Source organism: Mustela putorius, unplaced genomic scaffold (assembly GCF_011764305.1).
Source record: "Mustela putorius furo isolate JIRA1106 unplaced genomic scaffold, ASM1176430v1.1 tig00000854_pilon_pilon_pilon, whole genome shotgun sequence".
In the NCBI taxonomy this organism is placed as follows: Eukaryota; Metazoa; Chordata; class Mammalia; order Carnivora; family Mustelidae; genus Mustela; species Mustela putorius.
The window spans coordinates 4,441,840-4,464,535 of record NW_025421496.1 but is presented as its reverse complement, the minus strand read 5'-3'; the positions used below and the strand labels follow the sequence as shown (position 1 = coordinate 4,464,535).

Genomic DNA, 22,696 nt, shown 5'->3' with positions numbered 1-22,696 from the left:
AAAGCTCCCAAGAGCGAACCCGAGCAGATTGCTCAGCCGGGTCCCTGGCAAGGGTGATGCAATTCCACCTCGGGCAAAGACATTTGAGAATCACTGCAAGGGGCTCCTCCCCCAGAAGATCGGCAAGAACATCCAATGAAGACCAAGCTCACCAATCAAGAACAGCAGAACTCCAGAGCAAGGCAAAAGCAACGCATCGAATTCATGACTATTCCCCACGATCCTTTAGTCTTGCAAAGTTAAATATTTTTTAACTTTTTTCCCTATTCTATTTTTTTTAGCTTTTCCTCTTTCCTCTTTTAACATTTTTTACTAGTTTATCTTAACAGTACCTTTCTTTAAAAAATATCTTTTTTAACCTTCATTGTTATACTCCTATTTTATCCCTTAATTGTATCTAACCTTATTTTTTGTATATGTATAGTGTTTTTTTCTTTAAAATTTTGGGATATAATTTTTTCTGAGAGATCAAAATATACCCTAAATCTAGCATATGGCTTTATTCTAGTCTCCAGCCTGAGCACATTCTCTCTTTTTTTTCTTTTTCCAACCAACTTATCAATTCCTTTTTAGAATTTTTTAAAAATTTTTCATCTTTACAGTCATATTCCATCCCTTCATTGTGTTTACCCTTATTTTTGTATATATATGTTTTTCTTTCTTTAAAATTTTGGGAAGTACTTTCTTCTAAGAGACTAGAATATACCCAAAATCAAGTGGGTGGCTCTGTTTTATTCACCAGTCTAATATATATATAATAAAATATTATATATATATATAATATATATAATTATTTTCCCCCCCTTTCTTCTCCTTCTGGTTTTGGGTCTCTTCTGATTTGGCTAGCATACATTTTTATGGGGTCTTTGCCACCCTTTTAGTATTTTATCCTTTTGTTCATTTATTCTTATCTGGATAACATGACAAGGTGGAAAAACTCACAACAACAAAAAAAGAACAAGAGGCAGTACCGATGGCTAGGGACCTAATCAAGGTCAGACATTGGTGATATGTTAGATCTAGAGTTCATAATGATTATAATTAAGGTGCTGGCTGGGCTCAAAAAAGGAATGGAAGATATGAGAGAAACTCTTTCTGGAGAAATAAAATCCCTTTCTGGAGAAATAAAAGAACTAAAATCTAACCAAGTTGAAATTTAAAAAGCTATTAACGAGGTGCAATCAGAATGGAGGCTCTTACTGCTAGGATAAATGAAGCAGAAGAGAGAATTGGCTATATAGAAGACCAAGTAATGGGGAATACAGAAGCTGAGTAGAAGAGAGACAAAAACACTACTGGACCACAAGGGGAGAATTCAAGAGATAATTGATACCATAAGATGAAACAGTATTAGAATAATTGGGATTCCAGAAGAAGAACAAAAAGAGACAGGGGCAGAAGGTATATTGGAGCAAATTATAATAGCAAATTTCCCTAATATGGCAAAGGGGAAAAGCATCAAAATTCAGAAGGCACAGAGAACTCCCCCTCAAAATCAATAAAAATAAGTCCAGACCCTGTCATCTAATAGTAAAACTTACTAGTCTTAGTGACACAGAGAAAATCTTGAAAGCAGCTCAGGAGAAGAAGTCCTGTAACATACAATGGTATAAATATTAGATTGGCAGCAGACTTATCTGCAGAGACCTGGCAGGCCAGAAAGGGCTGGCATGATATATTTAGAGCACTAAATGAGAAAAATATGCAGCCAAGAATACTATATCCAGCTAGGCTATCATTGAAAATAGAAGGGGAGATAAGAAGCTTCCAGGACAAACAAAAATTAAAAGAATCTGCAAACACCAAACCAGTCCTACAGGAAATACTGAAAGGGGTCCTCTAAGCAAAGAGAGAGCCTAAAAGTAGTAGACCAGAAAGGAACAGAGGCAATATACAGTAACAGTCATTCTACAGGCAATACAATGGCACTAAATTCATATCTTTTAATAGTTACCCTGAATGTAAATGCAATAAATGATACACAGGGTATCAGAATGGATAAAAAAAAACAAGACCCATCAATATGCTGTCTACAAGAAACTCATTGTAGACCCAAAGACGCCTCCAGATTAAAAGTGAGGGAATGGAAAACAATTTACCATGCTAATGGACATCAAAAGAAAGGTGGGGTGGCAATCCTCATATCAGATAAATTAGATTTCAAGCCAAACACTATAATAAGAGATGAGGAAGGACACTATATCATATTCAAAGGGTCTGTCCAACAAGAAGATCTAACAATTATAAATATCTATGGCCTAACATGGAAGCAGCCAACTATATAAACTCAATTAATAACAAACTCAAGGAAACACATTGATAATAATACAATAATAGTAGGGAGCTTTAACACCCCCTCGCTGAAATGGACGGATCATCCAGGCAAAGGATCAACAAGGAAATAAAGGCCTTAAATATTCAGAACATTCCATCCCAAAGCAACAGAATACACATTCTTCTCTACTGCACATGGAACGTTCTCCAAAAAAGATCACATTGTGGGGCACAAATCAGGTCTCAACTGGCACCAAAAGACTGGGATCATTCCCTGCATATTTTTAAACCACAATGCTCTGAAGCTAGAACTCAATCACGAGAGGAAAAAAGGTGGAAAGAACTCAAACACATGGAGGCTAAAGAGCATCCTACTAAAGAATGAATGGGTCAACCAGGAAATTAAAGAAGAATTAAAAAATTCATGGAAACAAATGAAAATGAAAACACAACTGTTCAAAATCTGTGGGACACAGCAAAGGCAGTCCTGAGAGGAAAGTAGATAGCCATACAAGTCTTTCTCAAGAAACAAGAATGGTCTCAAGTATACAACCTAACCCTACACCTAAAAGAGCTGGAGAAACAACAGCAAAGAAAGCCTAAACCAACAGGAGAAGAGAAATGATACAGATCAGAGCAGAAACCAATGAAATAGAAACCAAAAGAACACCAGAGCAAATCAACGAAACTAGGAGCTGGCTCTTGAAAGAATTAATAAGATTGATAAACCACTGGCCAGACTTATCAAAAAGAAAAAGGACCCAAATAAATAAATAAAATCATGAATGATAGGGGAGCGATCACAACCTACACCAAAGAAATACAAACAATTATGAGAACATATAATGAGCAACTGTACACCAGTAAATTTGACAATCTGGAAGAAATGGATGCATTCCTAGAGACATATAAACTACCAAAACAGAACCAGGAAGAAATAGAAAACCTGAACAGGCCCATAACCAGTAATGATTGAAAGAATCATCAAAAATCTCCCAACAAACAAGAGCCCACAACCAGATAGCTTCCCAGGGGAATTCTACCAAACATTTAAAAAAGAATTAATACCTATTCTCCCAAAACTGTTCCAAAAAATTGTAATGGAAGGAAAACTTCCAAACTCATTTTATGAGGCCAGCACTACCTTGATCCCCAAACTAGACAAAGACCCCATCAAAAAGGAGAATTACAGATCAATACTCTTGATGAACACAGATGCGAAAATTCTCACCAAAATACTAGCCAACAGGATCCAACAGTACATTAAAAGGATTATTCATCACGACCAACTGGGATTTGTTCTTGGGCTGCAAGTTTGGTTCAACATCCACAAATCAATCAATGTGATATAGTACATTAATAAAAGAAATAACAAGAACCATATGATACTCTCAATAGATGCTGAAAAAGCTTTTGACAAGTATAGCATTCTTTCTTGATCAAAACTCTTCACAGTGTAGGGATAGAGGGTATGCACCTCAATATCATCAAAGTCATCTATGAAAACTCCACAGAGAATATTCTTGATGGGGAAAAACTGTGAGCTTTCCCTCTAAGGTCAGGAACACGGCAGGGGTGTCCACTATCACCACTGCTATTCAACATAGTACTAGAAGTCCTAGCCTCAGCAATCAGACAACAAAAAGAAATTAAAGGCATCTAATGAGCAAAGAAGAAGTCAAACTCTCACTCTTCGCAGATCATAGGATACTTTATGTGGAAAATCCAAAAGACCCCACCCCAAAACTGCTAGATCTCATACAGGAATTCAGTAAAATATCAGGATATAAAATCAATGCGAAGAAATCAGTTGCATTTCTATAAACCAACAACAAGACAGAAGAAAGAGAAATTATGGAGTCAATCCCATTGCACCCAAAACCATTAAGATACTTAGGAATAAACCTAACCAAAGAGACAAAGAATCTGTACTGAGAAAACTATAAAGTACTCAAGAAAGAAAGTGAGGAAGACACAAAGAAATGGAAAAATGTTCCATGTTCATGAATTGGAAGAACAAATATTGTGAAAATGTCTATGCTACCTAAAGCAATCTACACATTTAATGCAAGCCCTATCAAAATACCAACCATTTTTTCCCAAAGAAATGGAACAGATAATCCTAAAATTTATATGGAACCAGGAAAGACCCTGAATAGCTAGAGGAATGTTGAAAAAGAAAGCCAAAGTTGGTGGCATCACAATTCCAGACTTCAAGCTCTATTACAAAGCTGTCATCATCAAGGCAGTATGGCACTGGCACAATACAGACACACAGATCAATGGAACAGAATAGAAAACTCAGAAATAGACCCTCAACTCTATGGTCAACTAATCTTTGACAAAGCAGGAAAAAAAAGTCCAATGGAAAAAAGATAGTCTCTTCAACAAATGGTGTTGAGAAAATTGGACAGCCACATGCAGAAGAATGAAATGGACCATTTTCTTACACAACACACAAAAATAGACTCAAAATGGATGAAAGACCTAATGTGAGATGGGAATCCATCCAAATCTTTGAAAGAGAACACAGGCAGCAACCTTTTTGACATCAGCGGTAGCAACTTCTTCCTAGAAACATCTCCAAAGGCAAGGGAAGCAAAGGCAAAAATGAACTATTGGGACTTCATCAAGATCAAAAGCTTTTGCACAGCAAAGGAAACAGTTAACAAAACCAAAAGACAATTAACAAAATGGGAGAAGATATTTGCAAATGACATATCAGATGAAGGGCTAGTATCCAAAATCTGTAAAGAACGTATCAAACTCAACACCCAAAGAACAAATAATCCAATCAAGAAATTGGCAGAGGACATGAACAGACATTTCTGCAAAGAAGACATTCAGGTGGCCAACAGACACATGAAAAAGTGCTTTCTCCACGTCACTCAGCAGTAGGGAAGTACAAATCAAAACCACAATGAGATACCACCTCACACCAGTCAGAATGGCTAAAATTAACAAGTCAAGAAATGACAGATGCTGGCGAGGATGCAGAGAAGGGGGAACCCTCCTACACTGTTGGTGGGAATGTAAGCTGGTGTAGCCACTCTGGAAAACAGCATGGAGGTTCCTCGAAAAGTTGAAAAGAGAGCTACCCTACAACCCAGCAATTGCACTACTGGGTATTTACCCTAAAGATACAAATGTAGTAATCCAAAGGGGCACATGCATCCAAATGTTTATCACAGCAATGTCCACAGTAACCAAACTATGGGAAGAACCAAGATGGCCATCAAGAGATGAATGGATAAAGAAGAAGTGGTATACATATATACAATGGAATACTATGCAGCCATCAAAAGAAATGAAATCTTGCCATTTGCAATGATGTAGATGAAACTAGAGGGTATTATGCTGACCCAAATAAGTCAATCAGAGAAAGACAATTATCATAAGATCTCCCTGATATGAGGATTTTGAGAGGCAGGGCAGGGGTTTGGGGGGTTAAGGAAGGAAAAAATGAAACAAGATGGGATCAGAAGGGAGACAAACCATAAAAGACTCTTAATCCCACAAAACAAACTGAGGGTTGCTGGGGGGAGGGAAGGCATGGAGAGGGTGGCTGGATTATCGACATTGGGGAGGGTATGTGATATAGTAAGTGCTGTGAAATGTTTAAGCCTGACGATTCACAGACCTGTACCCCTGGGGCAAATAATACATCATATGTTAATAAAAATAATTTAAAAATACTTCTAAGAAATAAACATCCAGGACTAGATGGCTTCACAAGCAAATATTACCAACATTTAAAGAAAACCTATTCTTCTCAAACTACTCCAAAAAATAGAAGGAGACCTTCCAAATTCTTTCTCTCAGGCAAGCACTACCCTGATACCAAAACCAGATAAAGACACCACAAACAAAGAGAACTACAGGCCAACATCTCTCATGAATATACATGAAAAATCCTCAACAAAACAGTAATAAATCAGAAGCAACCATACATTAAAAAGTCATTCACTATGATCAAGTGGGATTTATTTCTGGGATGCAAAGGTGATTCAATATTTGCAGATTAATCAGTGTGATATGTCACATCAACAAGAGAAAGGATAAAACCATATGATCATTTCAACACATGCAGAATAAGCATTTGAAAAAGTACAACATTAATTCATGATAAAAAGACATCAACAAAATAGGTGTGGAGGAAACATACCTCAACATAATAAAGGCCACTTACGAAAAACCCACATCTAACATCATACTCAATGGGGGACAAGTGAGAGCTGTATCCTAAGATGAGGAAGAAGACAAGATGTTCCCTCTGACCACTTCCATTCAACATAGTACTGGAAGTCCTAGTCACAGCAATCAAATGACAAAAGAAATAAAAGCCATCCAAATCGGTAAGGAAAAGTAAAACTCTGTTTGCAGATGATGTGATACTATACATAGAAAACCCAAAAGACTCCACCAAAACTGTTAGAACTGATAAACGAATTCAGTAAAGTCACAGGATGCAAAATCAATGCACAGAAATCTATTTCATTTCTATATACTAAGGCTGAAGGAGGAGAAAGAGAAACTAAGAAAAAAATCCCATATACAACTGCACCAAAAACAATAAAATGCCTAGGAATAAACATAACCAAAGAGATAAAAGACCTGTAGTCTTATAAAACACTGATGAAAGAAGTTGAAGATGACACAAACAAATGAAAAGATATTCCCTGCTCATGGATTAGAAGAACAAATGTTGGGTGCCTGGGTGGCTCAGTGGGTTAAGCCTCTGTCTTCAGCTCAGGTCGTGATCTCAGGGTCCTGGGATCGAGGCCCGCCTCTGGCTCTCTGCTCAGCGGGGAGCCTGCTTCCTCTCTCTCTCTGCCAGCCTCTCTGCCTACTTGTGATCTGTCTGTCAAATAAATGAATAAAAAGAAATCTTAAAAGAACAAATGTTGTTAAAATATCCACATTACCAAAGCAATCTACGGATTTAATGTAATCCCTATCAAAACACCAACAGCGATTTCACAGAACTAGAACAAACAATACTAAAATTTGCATGGCACCACAAAAGAACCTGAATAGCCAAAGCAATCTTGAAAAAGAAAAACAGAAACTAGAGGTATCACAATTCCAAACTTCAAGTTATATTACAAAGCTACAGTTATTAAAACAGCATGGTACTGTCATAAAAACAACACAAAGATCAACAGAACAGAACAGAAATCCCCAAAATAAACCCATAGCATAAAGCATCTTCAAGAAAAGAGGCAGTGGGGAAAAAGGGAGTCTCTTCAAGAAATGGTGTTGGGAAAACTGAATGGCTACATGCAAAAGAATGAAACTGGACCGCTTCCTTACACCATACACAAAAATAAACCCAAAATGGATTAAGACCTAAATTAACAACACAAGAGACAACAAGTGGAGGAAAAGGAACCCTCATGCGCTGTCGGTGGGAATGCAAACTGGGAATGCAAACCACAGCCTCTGTGGAAGATAGTATGGAGATTCCTCAAGAAGTTAAAAATAGAACAACTACCCTATGATCCAGCAATTGCTCTACCGGGTACTTAACCAAAGAATATAAAAACATTAATTCAAAGGGACACATGCACTCCTACTTTAATAGCAGCATTATTTACAACAGCCAAGATATAGAACCTGCCCAGGTGTCCATCCGTTGATGAACAAATAAAGAAGATGTGGTATACATATATAATAGAATATTATTGAGCCATAAAAAATGAAACCTTGCTATTTGCAACAACATGGATGGAGCTAGAGAGTATTATGCTAAGTGAAATAAGTCAGTCAGAGAGAGACAAATACCATCCAATTTCACTCCTATGTGGAATTTAAGAAGCAAAACAAACAAACAAAGGAAAGAGAGACAAACCAAGAAACAGACTCCCAGCTGTAGAGAATAAACTGATGGTTACCGGAGGGGAGGTGGATGGAGGGATGGGTGAAACCAGTAATGGGGGTGCCTGGGTGGCTTCGTCAGTTAAGCAGCTGCCTTTGGCTCAGGTCATGATCCCAGAGTCCTGGGATCAAGTTCCGTGTCAGGCTCCCTGCTCAGCGGGGAACCTCTTCTCCCTCTGCCTGCCACTCCCCTGCTTGTGCTCGCCCTGACCTCTCTCCCTCTTGTGTCAAATAGAAAATAAAATCTTTAAAAAAGAGAAATAAAAAAATAATAATAAAATAAAAAAGAGAAATAGGTGATGGGGATTAAGGAGTGCACTTATTATGATGAGCACTGAGTAATGTAGGGGATTGTTGAATCACTATATTGCAGACCTGAAACTAATTCAATACTGTATGTTAAGTCTACTGAAATTAAAATTTAAAACTTAATTAAAAAAAAAAAAAACCTGGTGGCAGGGCACCTGGGTGGCTCAGTAGGTTAAGTGTCTGCCTTCAGCTCAGGTCATGATCCCCAGGTCTGGGGTTGAGCCCTGAGTCTGGCTCTCTGCTCAGCGGGAGCATAGAGACTGCTTGTCCCTCTGCCCCTCCACCCACTTATGCTCTCTAACTAAAAAAAAAAAAAAAAAAAAAAAAAAAAAAAATTTAACCTTTAATCTTAAAACAACAGAAATTAACTTCACAGTTCTGATGGCTAGAAATCTGAAATCAAGATGTCAGCAGGGCTACACTACTCAAGGCTCCAGGCAAGAAGCCTTTATTATTCTTCTAGCTCTTAGTGTTTGCCAGCATCCTTGGCATTCTTTGGCTTTTGGATGTATCACTCTGATCTTTGCCTCAGTTGTCATACAGCTTTCTTATCCTTGCTTGTCCTCACGTAGTCTTCACTGCCATCTTCTTAAAAGAACATCAGTCATATTGGATTAGGGGCCCACCCTAAGATGATCAGTCTGACCTCATCTTAACTAATTACATCTGTAAAACACTGTTTTCAAATAAGATCACATTCTAAGGTACTGGAGGTGAAAAACCTCAATATATCTTTTTCTTGGAAGGGGGTATACGACATACAACCTATACAAATGGCAAGAAAGACAGGCTGGTTACAAGTTTTGAAAATCCTTGTTTTTGTTTTTTTTTTTTAATGGAATACAGTTCTCCAAAAATTTCCTAGGACTTCTTGGCAATAGATACACTTGTGATGGACCCTAGAAATACTGCTATGTTAGTATTTGAATTCTGATTCTGGAAGATTTTCAAAACAGAGTCCTCTGTTATTAATACCAGCACAATGGTCAGCACAAGAGATATGGAATTAGAGAATGACAGCAAGGAGGAAGATCACCACACACAGAATCAGGGCAGAAATATGGAGGCAAGGAAAGAAGCACAGCCAGGAACTGAACTCTAGAACAGGAGAGTCACCAGGTACAGAGATAGCTACTTGCCCCTTCTCCCCACTGGACATGAGGTCATTCGTTTCTGCTTCTCATTGCACCTGCTTTCCCCCGTCTCCTTCTCTAAATACTGTTTCTCTGTTGCATCTGCTCGAAGCTTCCTTTTTATCACATCACATTCCCTTTATTTCCCAACCCTATTTTCTGGAAAAGAAAATGTAATTAGATTGGAGGCATAGGAAGCATGAGTAAAGACATGGGACTGCTCCTTTTGTATGGCTTGAGTTGGCAGTGAGAACAAAGATGATGAATACTCTAGAAATATCTTAAAAAGGTAAATACTGCAAAACTTGGTATTATATTTGTATGAAGGGTAATGGAGAAGGAGAAGTCAAAGATAATACACAGATACTGACTTTGCAAGTAGGTATATAATGTATTAGAATAGGCTAGTTTATGTCACTGTTAACAAATGACCCCTGCTATGAATTGAATTGTGTCCCTCCAAAATTCCTATGCCAAAGTCCTAACACCCAATGTCATTGTATTTGAAGTAAAGAAATAATTAAGGTTAAATAAGGTCATAAGGATGGGGTCTTGATCCAATATGACTAAAGTCCTTAGAGGAGCAGATACCAGAGAGGTCACTTGTACTATCCACCATGTAAGGTCATCTGCAGGCCAGGAAGAGACGCCTTACCAGGAATCAAATCAACTAACACCTTGATCTTGGACTTCCCAGCCTCCAGAACTGTGAGAAATAAATTTCTGCTAAGTCCCCTGGTCTGAGGTCTTTTGCTATGGCAGCCTGAGCAGACTAAAGCAAGCCATCCCTCACCTCCCTCTCCATCCCCAAATATCTATGAATTGCAACACTGAGCCTTACAAAAACATAAGTACATGCTATAGACACATGGAGTAATAATGCCCCAGATGTGGTGCTAGGAAGTTGGGTTAATGGTGGCACCATTCTCTATCCCAAGTTTCTTAGACTGAGAGAAATTGAAAATAAATCAAAAGGTGGGTGCCTGGGTTGCTCAGTCAGTTAAGCATCTGCCTTCAGCTCAGGTCATGATGCCAGGGTCCTGGGATCAAGTTCTGTATCGGGCTCCCTGCTCAGCAGTCTGCTTCTCCCTCCATCCCTCCCCACTGCTCGTGCACACTCTCTTTCTTTCTCTCAGTCTTTTTTGCAAAAATAAATAAATAAAATTTTTAAGAACAAATAAATAAATAAATAAATGAATAAATAAAATCTTTAAGAAAAAAATCAAAAGTAAATTGGGATGTAGAGGTATTTGCTGGGATCCTAGTATAAAGGTGTGGGAAGGTGGAGCTCAGCAGGAATCAGGTCACACAAGATAAAGCACAAAGAAGTATGAAGAAGTGTTACAGTAATCCATCTAAAATTCACATTGTGCATAAACATATAAAAAGCTATGAGAAGTCCCACAGTTAAGATTTTATGAAACATATTTGTCCAGATAGTAGCCCTCCCCTCTTTTTCCTATTAATACCACAGTTCCAAAGAAACTTTGGAAAAAATTCCTGTTGACACAGTGAAAAATGTGAATTCAGTAAATTTCATTGTAACATCTTCCAACTATACTTGTAACCATGGAATTTTGAGAACTAGCTGGGAACAAAGAAATAGTCTGGTGAAGAGATTTTCAAACTGTGTTATTTCAAACTAAATATTACATAGAACCATAGTACACAAAATTGAGAGAAGCAGAGCTGTTCTGGTTTTATCAGACCTGAGAAGACTAGAGCTTCACCTTTGTTAGCACTCTGTACAGCCTCTCCCATCTCTTCTCCTGAGAAACTTTCATGAATCCTTGTGAACCTGGAGACATTGGCTAAAAAAGTTATAATCTCAGACAAGCCCTTCATTCTCAGATCAGGAGACCCCAGCATATGTACACAGCTAGTGGCCCAACTCTGTCAGTAGTAAAGGTCTCTAGCACCACTAGGCCGAGAATATTTTCAACTGCCTTAAGCTGCCTTATATCTTTGTTCCTCTACCACTTGTGTATGTCCCTGTGATTACTCTGTTGATTCCTAATATCACAGCATCAGTGAACATAATGAACTCTACTCTTCTTAAGAATCTCCCTGGGAATAGACATTACACTGAGAATAATTTGGCTCATTACTGGTGCACTAAATAACAGCATCCTACTGGCATGAATCAGTTAATGTTACTACTCAAGTATCAAACGTTTGATAGAAAGTGACTTGGCCAAACTGAGCAAAGAACCAAGATGCCCTTCAACGGACGAATGGATAAGGAATATGTGGTCCATATACACTATGGAGTATTATGCCTCCATCAGAAAGGATGAATACCCAACTTTTTATCAACGTGGATGGGACTGGAAGAGATTATGCTGAGTGAAATAAGTCAAGCAGAGAGAGTCAATTATCATATGGTTTCACCTATTTGTGGAGCATAACAAATAACATGGAGGACATGGGGAGATGGAGAGGAGAAGGAAGTTGAGGGAAATTGGAAGGTGAGGTGAGCCATGAGAGACTATGGACTCTGAAAAACAACCTGAGGGTTTTGAAGGGACAAGGGTGGGAGGTTGGGGGAGCCAGGTGGTGGGTACTAAGGAGGGCATGTATTGCATGGAGCACTGGGTATGGTGCAAAAACAATGAATACTGTTACGCTGAAAAGAAATAATAAATAAATAAAATATTATATAACAAAAAAAAAAAAGAAAGAAAGAAAGAAAGAGACTCGGCCACATGCCAGACTCTGTCTCAAATTTAATAGCTTTTTTGAAAACTTCCTGAATAATGGTTTATCCCAACCTCAGCACAAAAACAAAGTGGTTTTGTGAACAAAATTCTCAGGAGATTCAAGATTCTAAAGATCTGGATATGAATGTTTTTGAAAGCTTCCAGGAAAATTCATATAGGTGTTAAAGAAACAGTAAGAACTTTCAAGCGGGTGCACTTGTAGTGTCTTTGCTAAGGCACAATGTCTTTGCATAGTCTCTTTCCTCATCTTCTTATAACTGTGTCCTTGGGGAATGGTATTACTACAAAAGCCAAACTTGCATATTAGATTTTTGTAAAAAATGGAAAACAAGTAAATGGGCCAGCAGTGCCAACGGCAAAAAGAACATTGCTCACAGCTTCCTGAAAGCTCCCGTGTTGTAATGCAGGAATTACCCTAATAAGTGGACCCACTTACTATCAATAAATGTGTCCATTTTACATGCACTTATAAGGACTAGCTTGCTTACAAGGGGCAGGATTATTCCATTTTTATAAATATGAGATTACACTATCCTTATTATCCTAAGACAGGATTTTTTTTATTTAAAAATATTAGAGACTTGGGGCACCTGGGCGGCTCAGCTGGTTAAGTGTTTGACTCTTGGTTTCAGCTCAGGTCATGATCTCTGGGTTATGGGATCAAGCCATCTTCCTCTGTGCCTCCCTCCACTTGTGTGCTGTCTCTGTCTCTGTCTCTGTCTCTCTCTCTAAAATAAATAAATAAATAAAATCTTTAAAAAACATATTTAAATATATATATATATTAAAGACTTCTTTCCAAGTATAGAGATACTCTCTTAGTAATTGCATATTTTATAGCACAAATCTACTCCAGTTTATTCATCAATTTCCCTTTTTATAGGTAGTAAGTCTTCTCTTTCTCTGTGGTAGACTCAAAATTTACAATCTTTGTTGGTATGAGGAAAAATACCTTGTTGTTTTAATTGGAATTTCCCTGATCAACAGCAAGGCTGAGCTGATTTTGTCTGTTTCTTGGCCAATTAGAATTTCCTCTTTTCTAAATTGGTTTACAAATGTCTGTCCATATTTTGATTGCATTGGGTAGTTTTCTTAGCAATGAGTAGGAACAGTTTGTATATTAGTTTAGCCACAGGCCTATCTTATCTCTTAAATGTTTCTATTTTCCTTTATCATTGAGTAGTTTCAAAGTTTAATGTTGACATTTTCAATCTTTTCCTTTATGATTTGTTTTTGTGTCTCATTTTTTAATTTGAAGTTTTAATTGACTTTATTTAGTGATTCATAAATCAGACAGTGTCCCATCCAGCAATTAGAAAGGAGTAGCAGTACAAAATGCTGAAATCCCTTCTGATCTGGAGACTATAGATTTTTTTCTTAAAAGTTTGGTTTTTTAAAGATTTTATTTATTTATTTTTATGAGAGAGAGAACGAGCACAAGCATGGGGGAGCAATAGAGGGAGAAGCAGACACCCTGTCAAGCAGAGAGCCTGATGTGGGATTAAATCCCAGGACCCTGGGATCATGACCTGAGCTGAAGGCAGGCAGATGCTTCACCAACTGAGCCACCCAGGCACCTCTCCTAAAAGTTTTTGAAACTTTGTTTTATCACATTTATGTCTTTGATCCATCTGGCATTGATATTTATGGATGGTGTAAAGTAGGGATCTGGTATCATTTCTTCTCATGTGGAAAATTAATTTTCCTTCAATGTTGATTCTCTTCCATCCCTAAGAAACCATCTTCAAATGGATATTCAAAGCTGGCTTGTTGCAGGTCCATATTACAGCTCACAGGAAGGGGGAAAGGAATAACTAGGGTAAGAGATTTTCTTTTTAGTGAGGCCGACACTACATATACCAATTTTACTACAATTCCAAAAGCCAGAACTTAATGAGCCCACATGTGGCAATAAGGGAAGCTAGTAAACTAGCCTTTGGCTAGATGGTCATGTGCTAAGGAACAAAGTGAGAATGGATTTGAGTCAACATCCAGAAATTCCCAATACACATTTCTCCCATCTTCCTGAATAGAAGCAAGTACTTTTTAGGAGAGCAATAGTTTCAACTAAAATAAAAAACTTGGGTCTTCTGCTTGGATCAGTCAGAAAAGCACAGGACTCTTGATCTCTGATCCATGAGTTTCAGCCCCACATGGGGTGTAGAGATTACTTAAATAAATAAAACTTAAAAACAAAAGCACCTCTTTTGCTGCTGGCTACAGTCATGTGACTATATGTAGAAACTGATGTATACGATTTCTGGGACAGACCCTTCAAATAAGGACAAAATGGCACACCTTTTTAATTCTCTTACCTCCTTTCTTCCTATTGCCTGGAATATAGACATTACTGTTAGATTTCAAGGAAGCACCTTGGAACACGGAGGAATGCTAAGACTGAAAAAGCACTCAGGATGGCAAAACACAAAGTCAGAAAATATCTTGGTGGTGGACCATACCAGACCTGGATGGCCTATCTCTGAATTCCTTTTACATTAGAGAAAAATAGCATCCTATCTTATTCAAGGTGATTATTTTAAAATTTCTGTTACACACACAGCCAAACCTCATTAATTTACTTTCAATTCTTACTCCTCTTACTCTATTTATCTTATTGCATAGGCTCTCTTTGTGTAATTATGACAGAGTGATAAAATTTGATACCCTGTCTCATGCCTGATTTTAAGGAGGACTCAGCTACATTTCCCCTATTAAAACTGATGTTTGGAGGTGCCTGTCTGGCTCAGTCAGTAAAGCACATGACTCTTGACCGAGGGGTTTTAAGTTCAAGCCCCAAATTGGATGTAGAGACTACTTAAAAATAAAATCTTTAAAAATAAAAAGACTGTGTGTAAACCTGGTGCTTCACAGACCTGTACCGCTGGGGCTAATAATATATATGTTAATAAAAAATTTTAAAAAAGAAAAAGACTAATGTTTGCTGTGATATTTTGGTACATACCTTTGTCCATTAAGTATAGGAGATTCCCTTCTCTTCTTAGTTTGCAAAGAGTTTTTAACTATGAGTGGAATTTGGATTTCAATGAATCATTTTTTCCTGTATCATATAAAGATGATCATACAGTTCTTTTTTCTTTAATCAGTTAAAATGTTGTTTGCCTTAGAAAGACTTCTAAATTTTTCTACAACATGCTAAATGCTGTAAAGCCTATCCCAAACTCTTCCCTGATGTCCAGACTTATTTATCCGACTATATCTTTCAGATTTCTCTTGAATATCTGATAGGTATCTTAATATTAGAATGTTCAATACCTAATTTTTAAAAAAATGCATTCATTTATTTTAGAGAGAAAGAGAGCATGAGTGTGGGTAGAGGCAGAGCCAAAACCAGAAGTCAGACACTCAAAGGACTAAGCAACCCAGAGACCCCAAAATGTCCAATACCTAATTCTTAGATAGAATTTACATACTCTTCTCTCCCAGTGATTCTTTTACTTGATAAATGGCACCTCCATTTACTTAATTTCTCAGCCTCATATTTGGAATCTACCTTATCTCTTCCCCTTCCCTCACATCCTACAACAAATCCACTGGGGAATCATACTGGCACTGCTTTAAATATATAACTAAAAATTTTCACTCTTTTTTAAAAGATTTTTTTAAATTTATCTATTTGACAGAGATCACAAGTAGACAGAGAGGCAGGCAGAGAGAGAGGGGGAAGCAGGCTCCCTGCTGAGCAGAGAACACAATGTGGGGCTCGATCCCAAGAACCTGAGACTATGACCTAAGCCGAAGGCAGAGGCTTAACCCTCTGAGCCACCCAGGCACCCCTAAAATCCTTCACTCTTCAACACCTCTATTTCTTTTATACTGGCCCATGTGGCCTGAGTTCAGTTCCTTGGGAACTGATACTGAGGTGGAAATTTGCATGCAGAAAATTTACTAGGGAATTCTTTGGGGATAAAAAATAGTAAAGGATAAAAGGAAATAGAGTTTGGAGAAGGAGAACTTCTGAATTGAAATGGAGTTGCAACAAAGGTCTTGGGAGTTCTGGAACTGGGATGGTCCTTACCTCGGGCCTGGACGCAAGGGCACTAGACTTTGGATCTCAGCATTGATTGCTACGGTTGTCACTGGAAGCAAGCTGCCCGTGGGGAGTGGTGTTACATTGATCCCAGCAGGCTTTCTTTGACAGATGGCAATTTCTAGAGAGGATCCAAATGAGAGTCATCATGTACCAACATTCTCAGTATCTGGGAGAATACCTCCTCAGTCCTAACGGGGTTGTCTTGGTGGCACACCACAGCAACCACTATGCTGTCTTCCCATCAATACTTCCAATCCTACTGCAATAGTCTTTTAGTAATCTCCTGGTATCCCTGCTCCATCAGATATCAAGCCTTATTATAAAATTACAGTAACAAAAAGAGAGTGTGGCACACAAATAGAAAGAACAGAACAGAAAGTCATGAAACAGACCCACGCAAATATGGTCACATGACTTATGACAAAAGGTAGCCTTTTCAATAAATAGTGAGGAGCCAAAATACATGTGAAAAACAAATCTTGGATACTATATCATATGGAAAATTAATTCTAAATGAAGATCTAGATCTCAAAAGTAAGACTATAATTTTTTTTTTTTAAGTACAGCTTCATGAGCTTAAGGTTGGGTAAAAATTACAGTTTATAAATGAAAACACTGATTATTGGACCATACTAAAAATAAGAATAGTAGAAGGGCAAAATGTTTCCTCTACTTACTTTTAGGATTTTCAATTTATCACTGGTCCTCAGCAATTTGACTGTCATGTGCCTTGATGTAGTTTACCTCATGTTTATCCTGCTTGAGGTTCATCAGACTTTTGGGGTATATACTGAGTATATATTTGGACATATATTATTCAACCATTATTTCTTCAAAGTTTTTTTCCACATATTCTTTCCTTTGAGACTCTACTTACACATATCTTAGACTATTTATATTTTCTCGGAGGTCACAAAGGTTCTGTTAATTTACCTTTTACCTCTTCTTTTCTCTCTGTATGCTTTATTTTGGATAGTGTATATTGCCAAGTCTTCCATTTCACTGATTTTTTTCATTTGCAGTATCCAATATGCCAGTCAGTAATTTTTAAGTTTCTTATCCTGGTTTTCAGTTCTAGAACTTTCTGGTGTTTTGTTTTTTTTTTTTAATAAACCATTTGTTTTCTTTTCTCTTGCTTTCTGTATTTATCCCCTCATTATGTTTTCCTTTAAAACCTTAATGTTGTTCCTCAAAGAAGCTATACAGATGACCAACAGACAAAGGAGAAGATGCTTATCACCACTTACCATCAGCGAAATGCAAATCAAAACTACAATGAGATATCACCACACACCTGTCAAAATGGCTAAACTTAATAACACAAGAAACAACAGATGTTGGTGAGGATGTGGAGGAAAAAGAATGCATGTGTGCTGTTGGTGGGAAAGCAAACTAGTGCAGCCACTCTGAAAAAATGTATGGCGTTTCCTCATAAAGTTAAAAATAGAAATACCCTACAACCCAGCAATTGCCCTACCGGGTATTTACCCAAAGAATACAAAAGCACTAATTCAAAGGGATACAAGCACCCCTATGTTTATAGCAGCATTCTCTACAATAGCCAAGATATGGAAGCAGCCCAAGTGTTTACTGATTGACGAACAGATAAAGAAGATGGGATACATATATATAATGGAATATTACTCAACCATTAAAAAGAATGAAATCTTACCATTTGTAACATGGATAGAGCCAGAGAGTATAATGCCAAGTGAAATCAGTCAGAGAAAGACAAATACTATATCATTTCACTCACATGTGGAACTTAAGAAACAAAAGAAAAGAGTAAAAGGAAAAAAAGAGAGGGAAGCAAACAAAAGAACAGACACTTAACTACAGAGTTGTTACAGGAGGGGAGGAGGGCAGAGGGATGGGTGAAATCAGTGATGGGGATTAAGGAGTGCACTTGCTAGGATGAGCACTGGGTGTTGTATGGAAGTGGGAATCACCCTATTTTATACCTGAAACTAGTATTACACTATATGTTAACTGGAATTTAAATAAAAATAAAACAAAAACATCCTTGATCTTGTTTTAAATCTTTGCTATTCATTCTATCATCTCTGTGATTTCTAGATATTCTTCATTGGTTGATATTTGTCCTCATTATGAGTCAAACTTTCCTACCTCTTCCATGTCTAGAAGTTTTTTACGCTATATATATGCTAATTTCTTGCATATCTGGATTCTGTTGTTTCCTTAATAGAGCACTGAGCTTTGTTCTGGAAGGCGGGTAATTTACTTGAGGATTAGCTTAATCTCTCCCACTGTTCCTTCTAAGATTTGCTTGGGGGAGTCTAAAGTTGCTTTTTCTCCCTCTGGTGCCAGATTAGCCATGTTCCTAAATTGTGTCCTTTCTTGGGTCTCTATTGCATGCTCTGGGTATTCCAAAAATTCTCTCTCCTCAGTGTGGCCAGTACTCAAATGTCTTCTACTTCTGAGCTACCCAAAGATGTTTATCTCACAGCACTCTGGTCGTTGTTCTTTCCCTAGTGGTGGTTCTTTCCCGGCCTTGTGAAGTCTAACACCCCTCATGAACGGTTTAGCATCTGGTCGATATTTAAGGGTCTGCAGTGTGGATTTCTGGATCTTCTTCTGCACATAGCTGCCTTCCCCATGTTAGCCTTCCAGACACATTTCAGCTACTATCAGGTCTGTGGATTGTGATCTCTGTCTCTCCACCTCATTGAGACTGCTGTGCTCTGCTTAAGTTGCCTCTCCTTCCACCATCATGCAGAAGATGTGTCTCTACAGGAATCCAGGGTGCTTATGGGATTTCATTTGTTTCCATAGTCTCAGGGATCATTCGTGATATGTCTACTGGACATTGTCTAAAAATCCAGTTATTTACATATATAATAACAGATATATGTCTTACACATATATCACAAAAGTTATTACCTCAGCGTGGCTAGAAATGACTTAGATTTTACTGCTTAGTCAAGAAATCTCCATCCAATGCTTGAACAAAATCGGAGTTCTAAGAAGAGTTTTGAAAGAAAGCCAGTGGTTTGTGGATTCAGAAAGATATTTGTTGAGAAGGAGGACACTGTATTTTTCATTATAAATAATTCCATTTTACTCTCTGATCAAGGTTTTCCCTTTCACTATAATGTGTCTTTGAGAAATTACTTTTGTTTATCCAGCTCAAGATTCATTGTTTTTCTCTCATGTGAGAATTGATATGTTTCATCAATTTTTGAAAATTATCCATCATTAAATAAGTAAATATTTCCATTCACCCATCTTTCTCTTTATTCTCTTCCTTTGGAGAACTTGAATATGAATTTGACCTTTCATTCTATCTTTCAGTCTATTACTCTTTGATATTTCTTTTATTTCACACTGCATTTTTCAAGATTCCTCAGATCTGTCCTCTATTTTACTGTCACTTCAGCTTGGTCTAATCTGCTGTTTAACCTGTTAAATAAGTTTGTAATGTCAATAGTTACATTTTTCATTTCTAGAAAATTATTTCACTGTGTTCAAACATGCTTGTTCTTGTTCTTTTTTTTTTTAAATAGTATTCTCTTTTTCCCAGTATAATTTAACAGTTGCTTTGATCTGGGCTATAAATATTAAAAGACTAAGGGCAAATCATTAAACCTATCAGAAGTTTATCCCACAACATAGAAAATTCAGAGATAAGGCAGCTCCAGAAGTCCAATTCAGTGGATCAGGCATATTAAGGACGTAGGGTCTTTCCAACTTTCTACTCTCAATCTTAACTATTTGGCTTTTGTCCTCAACCTCTTCCTCTTCTGGTTATAAGATGATTGCAGCAGCTCCAAGGACCTCATCTTTATGTAGGTTGTCCCGGAGTAGAAAGGAAGATACCTCTTCAAACATCCCTTTGTGTGATCAAAGAAGACTTTGCCAAAAGCTTATAACAATTTTTTCCTCATGTATTATTGGCCAGATTTTTGCTGTATTGTTCATAAATTAGAAGGTACTGGAATTACCATAGCTGACTTATACCAATTATAATTTGCATCCTAAGTCTGGGAAGGAGCCCATTCTCTTCTGAAATATGTGGCTGCTTACAATCCAAACAAAAGTAGCACCTACTACAAGAAATTGGAAGAAAGAGCTGCTTGGTACACAATCTAGAATATGAGCTACTATATCTATTCCTTTATAAAAATCTATGTAAATATTGATAAATATTTACTTAAAATAATTGTTCAGATCATTTTATTACTTAGTTTTTAGGGTCATAATACTCCTGATTATCTGCTGGCTATCTCAGAGTTGATCACTTCCTTATGTGACTTGTAATTATCTTTTAACGAGCAAACATTCGTTAGGAATTTTTTTCCCTGATGAGAATTTTATAAATTCTCATATACGCTGTATAAATACAGTGTTGTAAAACTGATCTTTGGTTTTATTACTCGTTTGTTTAAATGTTTGCTTCATCTGGGATTCCTAAGAATTTTGACTAATCTAAGAACTGTTTTTTGTTTCTTAAGACCTATTTTTTATATTAATATTGCAGTGTGGCAAATGCCACACTAAATGTATAATACAATTTTTTATTCCACCTATGCAGAGTTCAGATGTGAGACTTTGATGTCTTAGGGAGGGCATGTTTAATTTCTATTTTGAGGCTCATAATGCCAAGCTCCTTTTTTGGCTTCCCAGGACCAATGAGCATAGTTTTTTTCAGTTTTCCTTTTTCAGAAGTGGCAGCTCTTCCAGAGACCTGGTTTTATCTAGAATTTATCTTTTCCAAGGAGCATGTTTTGTTGCACGCCTCCACAGAATACGATTCACACCAGAACTGTCTTTATGGCTATCACTGACATTGTGCTTTATTTCCTCTCAACTTGTAGGGGGTCAATTTCAAGCTTATGGCCCTGAGAGGCTATGTTTCATCTGAGTTCTCCCCTCTGGTGAATGTCCTTTTTTGTTTTGAGCTCTGTTAAGTATTGAATGCTTTTTATCCATATTTTATCCAGCAGTTCAATGTGTTTGTGGTTGAGGGTGAGGGATCTATGTTAGTCTTGTTTAACAAGTTAGCAAACATTTATAAACATTTATTATCTACTTAATGTTTTAGTTTTTTCAGATGATATTTGGGAGAGTGGATATTTAGAAAAGCTAATAATTCCTGTCTGTTGATTTGACATTCTGCAAATCTTGTAGAACAAATATTAGGGTTTTATTTTGCTGTTGTTGATTTTTTTACATGTTCTCTGTATGTCATCATATTGCCTGCAAATAATAGTTTTGTCTCTTAATTCCAATATGTACACCTCTTACCAGTTTCTTTTCCCTGTGTTATTGAATTGTCCATGATTTGCTGTGATGAATAGTAGCAGTATCAGCAATCACCTTGCCTAACTTTACTAGAGACAACTCTAAGTCACAATTATTTTAAATCAGGTTGTGGTGGGCATGGAGGTGAACCACTTAAATCCCCTTTCAAGAGGGAACTTGCTGCCACAGCTCATACTTCCTCAGCTACAGAGAGCTGCCTCAGCCAGTGATTGATCACGGCAGGGATATAAAATCCACCCCCACAGATCTAAAGCAGGACTCCACTGATGGGTTTCTCTCTTGGCCCAATCCTATCTCCTCCCCTGCACATGGATTGATGCCTATCCTGTACACTGAACTCTGTATTTCTGTCTGTATTCTTGGCCACATCCTGTTGAGAGTATGTGGACCTATTAGAATCATTTATTTCCATTAATTTGTAATTCTAGCTTTTAAGAATCTCTAACCCAAGATTCACGTAGAAAACTTTAATTCTAGTTGTTTGTGTGACTTAAATACACACCCATATAGCTGCCTTTTAATATTAATTTTTAGATTTTTTAAATTATGGTCAAATAGTATAACCTAATATATTTCTCCAGAATTTGTTGATATTTTATTTGTGGCCTATTGTTTAGTCCAATGCTATATATGTTTCATAACTATTAGAAAAAACATGATTCTCTGTTCATTGGGAACATTTAACAATATATCTATTAAATCATTCTTACTAATTAGATATTCAAGTTTTCAAAGTCTTATATCATTTAAATTTTGAACATTTGACATATCAATTCTGACAGGATTCTGTTAGTCTAACACTATCATCATGATTTTTTTTTTATCATCATGCATTTTTCATTTTCTCAGCATTTCTAGAAGTATTTCCTTTATGTACGTCCTATGTTACATGGGGCATAAAGATTTATAACTCTTTTATCTCCCTGGAGGATTCCACCTTCTTTCAAAAACCTTTTTAATTCTGGTATATTTAACTAAATATTGTCGTATGCTTCATTTTTGTGAGACTTCACTTAACTTTGCCCTTCCTTTTATTTTAACCCTTCTGT

At 37.1% G+C, this 22,696-nt stretch overlaps 1 long non-coding RNA gene across 2 annotated transcripts in view; it reads right to left on the bottom strand.

Annotated features, from left to right (window-relative positions):
- The window catches only part of LOC101674398, a 77,404-nt gene that overhangs the window by 6,282 nt on the left and 48,426 nt on the right, over positions 1-22,696 (bottom strand). The window contains exon 3 of one of the 2 annotated variants that reach the window (XR_001176396.2): positions 16,116-16,482. The exons of the other annotated variant lie outside the window; for it this stretch is intronic. This is a non-coding gene — a long non-coding RNA (uncharacterized LOC101674398). Of the gene's footprint in view, positions 1-16,115; positions 16,483-22,696 lie in introns of those variants that run through there. 2 annotated transcript variants of the gene reach the window in all.